We start from the raw sequence: 13,750 nt of genomic DNA on the forward strand, positions 1-13,750 counted from the left end.
AAAATCAGACTACTTCTCCATGTCTGTACTACTCCTGCCCTAGTACATGTTGCTATCTTTTTTTTTTTTTTTTTGCCTGTGCTACCTAAATAGCCTCTTAATATTTCAACCTTGCCCACCTGCTGTGTTTCCACTACATCTATGAACAGTTTCAGGATGTAAATTAGATCATGACATCTGCTCAAAGCTCTCCAATTCCTTACCCATCAGATTTACAATAAAATCTAAAATCTCAACCATGGCCTATAAGGCCATCTACAGTCTGGTTCGTGGCTACATGCTCTTGCCTTATTTTTATACCATTCTTTCCTCACTGGCTCCACTGTAGCCACATGGGCCTTCAATGTTGTTCCATGAACATTCCTGACCTCAGGACATTTGCACATGCTATCTCCATAGCCTAGAATACTATTGATCTCACTGTATTACTCAAATGAATATTGATGAGTATCAAATGAGTATCAAATAATCACTTCATTCAAGTTTCTGTTCATATGCCACCTCTCGGGAGTCTCTTTCTTGATCTCTTTCTCGAGCAACTTTCTGTCATTCTCATTCCTGCCCAGTTTTTTCTTCATATCATGTGTTACTAGTGGATATTATAATGTGTATTTGTTGAATGAAAAAAATAACATAAAGGAAGTGGAATAAAGTTCTAGGAGCATTACACCTAGCATAAAGATATTCCTAAAATAGTATGCAGGAGAACTGATAGCATGGGGAAACCTTACCATTGACAAAGGAATGTCTACCACTTCTGGCCATTTAAAACGTGTAGTTTGTTGTGATAGTTAATGACCACCTTTACCTGGAAAGTTTTTGGTCATTCTCTGTTTTCTGGAATATGTCCGTAAGTGTCTATGAGAAATATAGAGACAAATATGACTTGTTCATCAGCCAGCTTAATGCTCATTAGCTGCATCCTTGCTTTCTGCTAACTCTAACTTCAGGCCTTAGAGTGCTCTGGTATGCTCAGGAAATTTGAATAACTGTGGAATAAGGCCAGCATCTTCAGTTGGGCCAAAGGAAGAGGAGGCTCTGTCGTTTTGAAAACCTTTAAGTCAGGGATTTTATCCTTTTGCTGTGCCATGGACTCCTTTGGCAGCCTCAGGAAGACTGGGAACCAATTTTCAATATCGTGTTTGGTTTAACTTGTTGAGAGGAAATTCACATGACATAAAATTCACCATTTTAATGTAAGCAAGTCGCTGGCATTTAACACCTGTAAAGTTACACAGCCACCACATCCATCTAGCTCCAAAACGTTTCTGCCATTCGAAAATAAAACCCCGTACCCATGAAGCCGTTCTCTTCATCTTCCTGACCCCCAAGGCCCTGGTAACCATCAGTCTGCTTTCTCTGTCTGTGGATTTACCTATTCTGGGTATTTCATATAAGTAGAATCATACCACATGTGACTGTCTGTATCTGACTTCTTTCCCTTAGCATGTTTGGGGTTCATCCACACTGTAGCATGTATCATACTTCATTCCTTTTTATGCCTGAATCATACTCTGTTGTCTAGAAATACCACATTCTATTTATCCATTCATTTGTTGATGGATATTTGGGTTGTTTCCATCTTTCAGCTACTGTAAATAATGCTGCTATAAATATTCCTGTACCAGAATTTGAATGTGGGTTTTTCAGTTCTTTGGGGTAGATACCTAGGAATGGAATCCCTAGGTTACCACAGTGACAACATACTGTTTTAAAATGCATAAAGTACAATACCTAGGGTTATAAAGGAAACTAATTATGTTGACATAAAGTCATCAAAACATCAAATAAAATAAGTTTGTGTTATGGTGATATGAGTTACTTGATTTGGAAATATCCTATCTAATGGCAGACCTAATAACTGCCATATATTTGGAGTAGTGTGGAGTGCAAATGGTGTTTCAAGGTATCTGCAGCAATTACAGTGTGCTATAAAAAGGCTTATGTTTCTCGATTACAAGTCCTTAGAATATTCCTGGGTTTTGTTGCCTGTTAAAGGCTAATGAAAATGGAGTGGTATTTTCTTTCTCATCCAAATTCATGGAACCCATAAATCCTATCTAAATGATCCCAGGGACTTGAAGTGAAGAACCCCAGTTAAGAACCACCTGCTTTCAAGAGGAGAGTGGTTATAAACATGGAACTCCATGGTGGCCCCTTCTTTCTGTCTCTCTCTCCCCACTATTTCCCCATGTTGTCATTTTGCCTAGGAAATCTAAGCTCAGCAGGATCAACTTGGACAGGTGCAGATCCACTGAAGTGGAAGCTAAAGAATCCTCATAATTTCAGAGACTTTATCACCAAGTTTTGATCTGTTAGCTTTTCTGTTTTCTGTATCAGATTAATGTTTGTAAAATTCAAACACCTAGGAATTAAAATAACTCTTCTAATGTTGTAGAGCGCTTCAGAGTATCTGAAGGTCTTATACATACATTCTTTCATTTAACCCGCTGTAAGTTGTGTGGCTGCGTATGTCATTACCAGGGGTGTGAGATAAGGAAGCCCAGATATAGACTCATTTAGTCAATCAAGTTTGAAAAGCAAGTACTCACCCATGGAGCTAGAACTTGGGGCACTTGTGCAAATAAAAATTCAAAGTACCTTTTCTATTCAACTAGAAAACCAGTATATCCCAACTTCATTGTTTACGTGGTGGTTAGCCTAAAGGATAATTACTCCTTAAAATAAAAGCCAACACACAAACTGCTCTTGCAGATGAAAGGAACATTAACATGAGAATACTACCTACAGTTCAGTCCTAAAAAGCTCAATCCTTCCATTGTCTCAGGGAAAATGTTTCATAGATAGAGGCCAGACATTCAAACAGGATATTTTCCTATAAGGAAAAGATGAGATTGGTTTTAGAAAATCAAGCTTCATTATTCCCTGAAAAGAAAAACAAAATAGTGCTCAATCCATATTGAGGATATCCAAAGAGAGCGAAGAGTTCTGTAGACTCCCTAGAAGTTTCCCTAGAGAGGATTCCGTGCACTTGACAAGTGCATAAATAATGACAGAAAATGCAGTTCCATATGTCACAGTTATCTTGCTTTGAATGAAAGAAAATCTTTCAGTGGATGAGGTTTTTTTCTCCCCCAAAGTTATGTATTCAGAGTTTTAGTGTTTCTATTTATTGTTCTCTCCCAGGGAGCAGAACACACCTTATTCCAACAGTGAAGAAAGAGGAAGGGCTGCTGAGCTCTGGCTATAAATATTTTATTATAGAGAGAGACAGAGATCACAGAGGGGCAGATGAGTAGCAGAAAACAAATGTGATGTTGTTTGCAAATCCTCAGAGGAGGTTTATATTAAACTGTCTCTGCCAGCTTGATTTCTGCTTGGCTTTTCTACTGTCAAACCCGGTAATGAAACCCTTTTGTGTATCTAAGGGTTTTCCTATTAGATGAGGAGTGCTATATCTTGTTGAAAGTATAGAATTATCACGTTATAAAGTATACACAAAGAAAAAGCTATTATAAAATGGCACAGTGATGAAGTTATATTTTCAAGAAGGATGATCTATATTAATTTGGTTTTAGAAAGATGCTATCCTAGTAAAAAAAAAAGATTAAAGAATAAATTATAGGTTTTCTCCATATAATCCATTTATTTCTCTCCTCTTACCCCAATGCCTCAGAGTTGTTGGAAGACTTTGACCTGATGGTATTTAGAATCTTTCATGATTTCATAATCCATTGGACTTTATTTGCTCAGAATTCACTATTAATGAGGACAAGGTCATAGCTTATTCTCTGAGAGAGAGAGAGAGAGAAAAAAAAAAAGTCCTGTTTTTTTAACATAAGAGCACAGACCACATATCAAACCTGCCACTCACATATTTAAATTTCTGGGTACAAGGAGAAGTGGATAAAAGGGTGAATAATGCAATAAACATTCTAAGATCACAGGGCTGATGAGGCTCATTTCATCCTGGGTCTAAACCACCTGAAATGATCTGCATAAGTGCTCTTATTCTTGAATAAGAGGAGAAAACAAGTGTGCAGGGACTAGAAGTATTTGTCCTAATATAGTTGATGGCAAATCTCTGTTCTACTTTACATAAAATAAAATCTTAGATTTTTTTTTTTTAGCAATTGGCCAGTGCCATTTGTAGCAGAGTTTTTTTTGTTGGATCTCATGGTCAAGGAGCCCAATATGGAGAGGCCATATTGAATTTATGAAATGAATCTGTGAATCTATGAAAATGAAATGTACAAAATGGCATAGACTTGTGGTAAAAAAGTTATGTTTCTTTGGGTACATCTCTATAACAGACATACATATAGAGATGCTTATTTTGCTGGTAAGAAAATGTGTGGGTAAACTAGAACATTTGGGGTTTTTTTGTTTTATTTTGCAAATTATTCACAGATGACAGGTCACTGATTTTTGGTTTTAAGAGCTAAATTCAGTTGTCTGAAATGCTGCTTGGGTTGGTTTTGTACTTACTAAAAACCAGAACTAACATTCTTTACTATTCACTATTGGCCAGGTACCTTATATAGGACATTTTCACTTTATCTTGAGGACCCCTCTGTATTATGGAAAATTCTGTCCATCTCCATTTTTCAGATGAACAAATAAACTTGAGGAATGACGAATTGGCCCAAACTGTGCAGCTAGTACAAGCTGGAGCCAAGTCTGTTGATTCCAAAGTCAACCCCTTCCTCTTGAAGGTTGGAAATATTAAATTTAATTGACATCAGTACCTCATATTAATATGTACATTATCAGTAGGTTCAGAGTAGTGTAGTTGTTATGTGAACATAGTCTACTGAGCATTCAGATTGCTTTTTCTAGGTCAATAGTGGCAATCTGGCTTTACAGAGATATAGATAAAGGTTTCTTAGTGGCATGTTTAAAGGAAAAGAAATTTGAGAGGATAGTTTTAATCTAGGCACATTATATTAAATTTATGGCATCTGACTTTTTTTATTTTGGTTATTTGTAGTATAAATAGAAAGTTAAAAATAATGCTAATTACAAAATAAAGTTTAAAACCAAAATATTGATTCATTATATAGAAAATGTAATATAATGGTATTAATACAATATAAAAATAAGATACACTTATTTTGTTTTACTTTTCTGGATCAAGGTATTTCTGTTGTAAAATATATTGAATTATTGTTATGTGAGAGACCCATATGGCTGTATCAGTCTTAAAATTACATTTCCTGACAAGGTGGCTTATCTTCTGCTCTGAAATACATGAAGAGAATATCACAAGGCTTTAAAAGGAAGTTATGTCTACTTACATTTTAGCTGATTTTGAACTAAATTAAAAACCTGTGTTTTAACAGGTTAAAAGCATGCAAGAACTGAGCTTTCAGAACCATCTAGGATTTCCTGTTATCTGTGCAAGACATTCATTTTTAGCAAGTTCTGATCTTAGCAATGGTAGTTTAAAACATAGGGCGTGCTTTTAAGAAGATGATTTTACCAGCAAATTACTTTCCATGAAGTACAAATAAATCAAGTTTAAATTTAACCGGTTTTAAATATTAAGAAGTAAACTTAATGGGAAAATATTTGCAACAGCTTTAAAACATAAATCTCTGTCCCTAAGGGAAGCCTTAAACATTTTTCGAATGCATAGGAAAGTAGATACTTAAAGTGTGATACTTCCACTTTTTATGTCACAAAGTACTGGCATTTTTACAGAAAATACAAGTGTAGTAAGTATGTACGCTGTGTACCTACAGTTAACTGATGCGTATAATAAAGTAAAAGCAGGTATTTCTTATTATTCAAGGAGAAAAATGGAGCCGTCTTCTGGAAACGGTTTGGGTTGTCCCATAATGGGTAGGGTAGACTGTCAACCTATAATTATTTTCAGGGAGGTTTTCTTTGGACTTGTCTGAAAATTGGATAAGCAATGATTAATATCAGGAAGAAGAAAAGAACTGGGACCTGGGATTTGTCCTTTTAATAGGATAGGAGAGAATAACTGCTTTCAATTTTGGGATCTTTCATGAAACATATGAAATCTGTATTTAGTCCCTTTGTATCCAATCAATAGTATTTATATATTTACTCATTTAAATGGCAGTGCTGTGCTGGACCATAAGCAAGGCTAGGAACTTACAGAGCCACACATAACTTTGAATCAGCCAATGTATGTATAGTCAGTCTTCATTATTCGTGGATTTTGTATTTACAAATTCACCATCACATGTGTTTTTGCATTTCTATGCTTTTGCTGGTGGTTTTGCTGTTTGAAATGGTCCCCGAGCAGAGTGCTGAGGTGCCGTCTAATATTCCTCAGTGTGATGTGCCTTGTGGAATAAATACATGTCTTTGGCAATCTTCATTCAGGTGTGAGTTCTGGTGCTGTTGGCTAAGTTGAATGTTAATGAATCAAAAATACATACATTAAATGTGTCTTTAAACAGAAACGCACATAAAACTCTGAAACAAGATTATGTGTTGGTTGATGGATGAGCATGTTTGGGATCAGAGACTTGAAGAACCCTGGATTTCTTGTAGGAGCAATGGGTTCAGCATTCACTCATTTGGTGTTTGCAGCTACTGTATAGAATGTGACTACTCCAAATAATGAGAATTGACCATATGAAACGTGCAATTACTAGAGAGCAGGCTCGGCCCCAGAGAGTCAGGGACCAAGGGCACATTTACTGCCTCCATAGGGCTCACTCCCTGTTGAAGAACTGGACTCACATTGGACCAGTGTGAGAAAGTGCTATGACAGATGCAGGTAAGGTGCTAAGGGGAGCCTAACACTGCTGGAGGGTCCAGGTAATCCCAGATCAGTAGCTGCATGCCTGAGAGAATGACTGGAACAGTAGAGAAAGGATGCACAGCATGTACAGGAATGGGAAGTAAGTGAGGTTGTTTATTTTTAAATGGAGCAGAATGTTGGTGGGTTTCTGACACATGTTGATACCATGTTGTTACAGAAATATACTGTGGCAAAATGCTTCCACCTCTTGCCAAAATGAACACTGAAGAAAAATGAAGAACACTGAAAAACTCCAACAAAAAGTTGCAGGACAGAAATAGCCAAACTCCTCTGGAGTCCGATTCATCCACAGCCATCAAAAAAAGGTAGGGGGATGAATTATGTTATGGTTTTGCTCTTTTAAATTTTATTTTAAATAATGTACACACACACACACACACACATATGCACAGTAGAATACTATTCAGCCATAAAAAGGGAAGTCCTGCCATTTGAGACAGCATAGATGGACCTTGAGAGCATTATGCTAAGTGAAATAAGTCACATGTGCAGAAAGACAAATACCATATGATCTCACTTATATGTGGAATCAGTTAAAAAAAATTTTTTTTTAAATCTGAGCTAAAAGTTACAGAGACTATATTGCAGGTTGCTAGAGGTGGGCAGGAGGATGGGGAGTCAGTAGAATGGTGAAGGTGGTCAAAAGATACAAACTTCCAGTTATAAAATAAGTTATGGGGATGTAATATGCAGCACGGTGACCGTAGTTAACCATATTGTATTGTGTATATGAAAGTTGATAAACTTTCTGAAAGGATTCTAAAATGGGGTGCTGTGGGAACCCTTACTTTCTCCACCCCAAACCCTTTTCAGAAGCCTTTGGCATCAGAAAACAGGCCCAGTGCAGTCTCCCTACTCGGCGGGAAGCCTGCTTCTCCTTCTCCCACTCCCCCTCCCCCTGCTTGTGTTCCCTCTCTTGCTGTTGTCTCTCTCTGTCAAATAAATAAATAAAATATTTTTTTAAAAAAAGAAAGAAAACAGGCCCAGTACAGCAATTATAGTGTCAGGTAATTGAAAAGATTCTTGAGACACCATAAGGTATATACATGTACAGCTGTAATCAAACAAAGGAAAGGGTACAGCAGGAGAAAGCAAGCACTAGAGGGGACTGAGACTTCTAGGTGCAGCTCTCAGGGTCCTTTCTCCATCACACATGATGCCCTTAGTCTTCAGATCATGAACCACCAAGATACACATATGACACGTTGGTCTCAGGGGAGCCAAGAATCAGGCTTACTGAGGAGCATTTTATACCCCACAGCTCAGGGAGCTAAAAGCAGTCTTTGTGAACAGGTAAACAGGTGTAAACCATCAATCCACTCAGTTTCCATAAACAGCGTAGATAGGCTGGTACAGTATGCCTTGGGGGGCGTTTCGGACTTCTAATAGCAAGTTATAAATCACTAGCTATTACATTTCACTTCTTTCTTGGCCAAGAATCAATACCATGGTTCCAGGTGCCCTTTAGCGTAAGCACAGAACTACCCAAGATCAATTGGGTATCCTGATGTACTCAGAGAATTGAACCATGATGAAAAGATCCAAGAAAACCTAAAGGTGGTATACCACATTCTGTGATTGGTCTTGTCATCCACTGGATCAGATACAACTCTGATTAGCTGGAGAGATCTTTACATGGGTAGGCTTCCAAATGGTCAAAGTTCCTGAAAAAGTAACTGTATGCTGAAGCAATAAGATTAGTAGTTGGTTTAGGTTGATTTCTCTGGAATCAAATAGTGAGACAAAAAATTTGGGTACTGGTGTTTATTTGGAAGGTGATGCCAGTATACCTTTATAGGGAAATGGGGATGTGGGGTGAGAAAGAGAAGGAAAACAGAAAAAGTACCTTATTGTTACTGTGACCAAGAGGAGTATGATCCCATTGGGCAATTTTGGGATACAGTATAGAACATACCTTGGATTTATCCTAGCCAAGGGCAAGGGTATCAGCCACCTTTTCCCATCTGCCTTGATGGAAGACTGCTCCCCTGGATAGAAGTGAAGGGTGTTAACTCCCTGGCATCTGTGGCCTGCCATAGATGTGGGCCAAGAGGACTCCAGTAGCCAGAGGAAGCCTCAGGCAAAGAACCCCAGGTGTTTGCCATTGGAAGCCACCATCAGATCAGCATGCACAGAAATGATGAGTGCCAAGAGGATATGGATGGAGCACTGATAGTTTCTGCTCTAAGAAGTGACAACAGGGATGCTCATGATTATATTAGTAGAGCTATCATTTGTCAAGTATGAAGCCATGTACTATAATAAATGCATTACATCTTATCATTTAATTCTTATTTGTCACTCAGTACCAGGTGCAGGGGAGGGGAAATATGTATTTTATCACCACAGTCCTGCAGCATATATATTGATTCTGGTCTTCCATGTATAGATGAGCAGATAAGGTTGAGCAAGGGTAACCAAATTCTCGGGAGTAACACATACAGGATATAGAGCTGGGATTCAGATTCTGGTTTGCCTCCAAAACCATCCGTTCGGCATCATTGTAATCCTTAAGTCACTAATTATTTTTCTGACACCCATTTATTTGAAAGTTGGCAGGAGCCATTTAGATTTGGGGATGCAAAAAAAAATGCCCGTGTTCTTAAGGAAAGCAGGAAAAGAAAGACCAGAAAACATGGAGTATAGTAAGAGCCATATGGAAGTGTGTTATTCCTATTAAGTAGGATCAAGAAAGAGGTTATCAGTTGTTGCTGTATAACAAATAACTCCACGACTTAGTGGCTGAACACAACAAGTATGTAATATTGCTGATGGGTCTGTGGGTGAGTTAAAAAGTTCTGCTGATGTGGGCCAGGTTTAGCTGGTCTGAGGTAGGTTCACCCATTCATCTGCAATCAGCTAACAGTGGCTGGAGACGGGCTAGTCTAAGATGCTTTACATCACACACCTGGTAACTGATTGAACTGGATCGGGGTGCCTGGATGGCTCAGTCGTTAAGCGTCTGCCTTCGGCTCAGGTCATGATCACAGGGTCCTGGGATCGAGCCCCGCATCTGGCTCCCTGCTCCGCAGGAAGCCTGCTTCTCCCTCTCCCACTCCCCCTGCTTGTGTTCCCTCTCTCACTGTGTCTCTCTCTGTCAAATAAATAAATAAATATCATCTTCAAAAAAAAAAAAAGAATGTAGCTGAATCAACTCAGTTCTCCAGTGGCTAGCCTGGGCTTGTTCCCATGGTGGCTGGGGAAGGTTTGAGAGTGAATGAAAGTGTGCAAGGCTTCCTGAAGCCGAGGCTCAGAACAGTCACTTCTGCTGCATGATATAGGCCAAAGTAAATCACAAGACCAGCCCAGATGTAGAAATAAACTCCACCTTTTGGTAAGAGGAGCTTCAAGGTCACATGGCAAAAGGGCACTGACACAGGAAGGGGAGATGTACCAAGAAGAGAAACATCTGGATTAAAGCTTACAGGGTGAGGAGGTATTCCCCAGCCAGATGAAGTAGGAAGTAAATTTGAGGCAAGGAGGGTAGTGTATTTTCAGAGACACCCAGTGCCCCATAATGAAGGCATATAGTGCTGAGGGCAAGAGACAAGCACCAGGAGAGAGAACAGCATTAAAGACCAGAGGTATGTAAATGTACCAGAATTCAAGCAAAGAAAAGTTAATTTGTAGGAAGAATAACATTTAAGAAGAAATGTTAAATGGGAAGGCGAGCAAAGTCAGGTTAATGGTGGAGAGATAGGTGGATGTCCAGGTTGCTGTAGCAATATGGTTAATAAAATTATAAGATGTTGGTGCCTGGGTGGCTCAGTCATTAAGCGTCTGCCTTCGGCTCAGGTGATGATCCCAGGGTCCTGGGATCGAGCCCCGCATCGGGCTCCTTGTTCAGCAGAAAGCCTGCTTCTCCCTCTCCCACTCCCCCTGCTGTGTTTCCTCTCTCACTGTGTCTCTCTCTGTCAAATAAATAATAAAATGTAAAAAAAAGTAAAATTATAAGATGTTTTCTTAGGAAATGATTTGTAGGATTGATATTTATTTCAAAAAGGGAGGGTGGGGGGGAGGAAGGAAATACCTTGATGGGTGCTTGGAGAGAGAGGTGAGGTTGAGGGAGCTGGATGCAAGAACAGCTGTGCGCATGACTCAGCCTGTGCACCTTGTGGCTTCAGGGAGGTTAGGTGATGATGTAGATTACATGACAGAAACTCCTTCTGTGATGCACCTTCCATAACCCACAAAATAAAGGATCCCCAAAATAAAGGATTTTGGGGTTATGGTCCCAAACCGAAATACCAAGCCTCCAGACTCTCACAAGGACAAGTTTCTCGAGTAGGTCTCTGAGGCAGCTGACATCAGGGATGTATTTAGAAAAGAGATGTGTCCATGTATGTTTCCACTGGGATGTGCATGTGAAATGGTAATTTTCAGTTCATGGGTTTTTCGCTTTGAGACTGGATTTTGTAAATTAAATAGAAACCTTATTCTACAGTTTTCCTAAGTGACTTTGACAGTTCTCCTGGGCCTGTGTTTCAGTGTGGCGCTCCTCTAAGCCACCAGGTACAGCAAGTTTTAGTGTGAGGCTTAATAAGCTGATATCAAATAGCATCACTAGCTCCTTGGAGGTAGAATGGGACCTAGACTCTGGAAGTAAATGCTGACCAGACCCATGAATGGAGAACCCGGGGCCCAAATACCCACCCTTGTTGGCTTGGGGAATGTATTTCTTTCATTCTTGTCTTGCAGATGTGTTGGTGATTCTTTGCTACCTGTTTCTAAAAAGTGAGATCAGGGTATTTTTTTGAAGGTAAGATAAACAGAAAATAGCATAGCCAAAGACAAATAAATAACATAGTTAAAGCTGACAGCAAAGATACAAAATCCAATGAACACTCTCTGAGGACCTAATTATTATTAATTTTTCTTTGGGGAGCAGAGTGTTTCCCCATTCCATCTCCCCACCTGCCCTCCAGAGGTTACCACTGTCCTAAATTTACATCTACCATTTACAATTATTTTGGTTAAAAATAATTGGCCCAAATGGGAGTATATTCCTACATATTGTTATTAATTTTTGCTTCCTTTTGAGCTTTATAGTAATGATTTTATACTCAGCCTAACGATTTGCTCATTTCCTCGAACATTTGTTTCTAAGATTCATCCATGTCATTACATGTAACTATAGTTCATTTTCACAGCTAAATAATATTACATCATGTGAACATATCACAATTCTTCTGTAGATTGACATTTCTGTTTCCATTTTCTGCATTTTCTGCTATGAGCAATGATACTACAATCATTTTTTATATGTCTCCTAGCATGTGTTTAAGTTTTTCAGGGATATCTATGTAGAACCAAGTTGCTAGAACACATGATATAGGAAACCACCCATCCCAGGTAGCCTGGAACTGCATGGTTTCTCAGGATGCAGGATTTTCAGGGCTAAAACCAGGAACAATCCCAGGCAAATTGGCATGAGTGGTCACCTTAAATGTGTACATGTTCAACTTTACAACATAATACTAAACTCTTTCCTAAAGAGTTGGTAGCAATTTATACTCCCAACTAGCTGTAAATGAGAATCACCCTGAGACTCCTCCCCATGCTTGGTCTTCTTGATGTCTTAATGTTTGCCGATCAGTTAAGTGTGAAATGGTATCTTACCATGATTTGAGTTCTCTCATTACTAATGAGGTTCAGTATCTTTTCATGTTTTGTTCTCCATTTGTGTTTTCTCTTCTGTGAAATGTCTTCCTTATCTTTTGTCTTTTTCTGCGGGGTGATTTTGTCAAATATGTCTTAAACACTTCTTTGGGTTCTTTTGGCTTTACCATCACCTAGAATAGGGTTTATCAACAGAAGCACCTATGAATGACATTTTGGACTGAATAATTGCCAGTGTAGGGAACCTCCTGTGCATTGTAGTATGTTTAGCACCAAGGACATTTTGGACTGAATAATTGCCATTGTAGGGAACCTCCTGTGCATTGTAGTATTTTTAGCATTATGCTTGACCTCAACCCACTACATGCCAATAGCTCCTCCCAGCTGTGACAACAACAAAAATCTCTAGACACACACACAAAAATATCTTGTCAGATGTCACCCTGGGGGACAAAAATTATACCTAGCGGACAACCACTGACCTAGATCTTAGCAGCTTGCTCCTATGAGAGAGAAGAGGAAGCAAGGCAGATAAATTCCTTCTGCATTTCTCTCTCTGATGGCCTTTTCCAGGACATATGTCCCTGTACTGCATGTTTAAAGGTGTTCCCTGTCACTTTGCAGATGCCTTTGCTGGGCTACTGGCTGTGCTCCTTCATAGTTCATGGCAATCTAGTGGCCAGAACAATAACATATCCCCTTGTCTTCTTCCTATCCTTCCCTGCCCCATTTCCTTCTCTTCTTTCTCCTACCTTGTGATTGCTTGTTCCAATGCAAGAGGTAGCACTTAATGCTTGTCTCAGGTCCATTGCCCAGGGAAACTAAGCTAAAATAAGTGGTTGTAGAAAGGGATACCCTGTGGGTAGGATTTTGGAATTGGATTACTGACCTGTCTGAAAGCAATAGAGTCCCCATCCTTTTGGGGCGAATTGGAATGAAAATAGACCCTGGTGTGCTGCAGCATCACGATTATTTAAGCTTTCACCACGTAGCAAATTGAGATAAGACTTACATGGAGGGTCAAGTGTTGGGAGACTTAGCAGCTGCAGCATGCAGTAACTAGTAGAGCAGCGATGGGTATTGGATTGTGCAGCAGGTGGCTACTTTTGACCTTCGAAAAGAGACTATTAGGCTGAGGGTGGTTAATTCCCAACTTACTGCATGCTCTGAGAGCCGGAGGGCATCTGAGGCAGCTTTACAGGAGACTTCTCTCTGGCTCTTGCAGGGCAGACTGATGAAATTTGGGCCCGGGGTCTGACTTTAAGTGTGGCAGAGCTTCAAAGGAGACCACACAGCTTTGTAGGATCTCCTGTTTCAAACTCAGGGCCCCAGCAAGGAGGCTGAGACAGGATGGGTCATTGGGTTGAT

General features: G+C 39.4%; 1 protein-coding gene across 1 annotated transcript in view; it reads left to right on the forward strand.

Annotated features, from left to right (window-relative positions):
• The window catches only part of PAK5 (p21 (RAC1) activated kinase 5), a 296,558-nt gene that overhangs the window by 118,199 nt on the left and 164,609 nt on the right, over positions 1 to 13,750 (forward strand). The window contains exon 2 of the mRNA XM_035005847.1: positions 6,921 to 7,068. The gene's annotated coding sequence lies outside the window, so the exon portion shown is untranslated. The remainder of the gene's footprint in view (positions 1 to 6,920; positions 7,069 to 13,750) is intronic.

This window comes from Mirounga leonina, unplaced genomic scaffold (assembly GCF_011800145.1).
Source record: "Mirounga leonina isolate KUSES-001 unplaced genomic scaffold, KU_Mleo_1.0 Mir_150, whole genome shotgun sequence".
Taxonomy (NCBI): Eukaryota; Metazoa; Chordata; class Mammalia; order Carnivora; family Phocidae; genus Mirounga; species Mirounga leonina.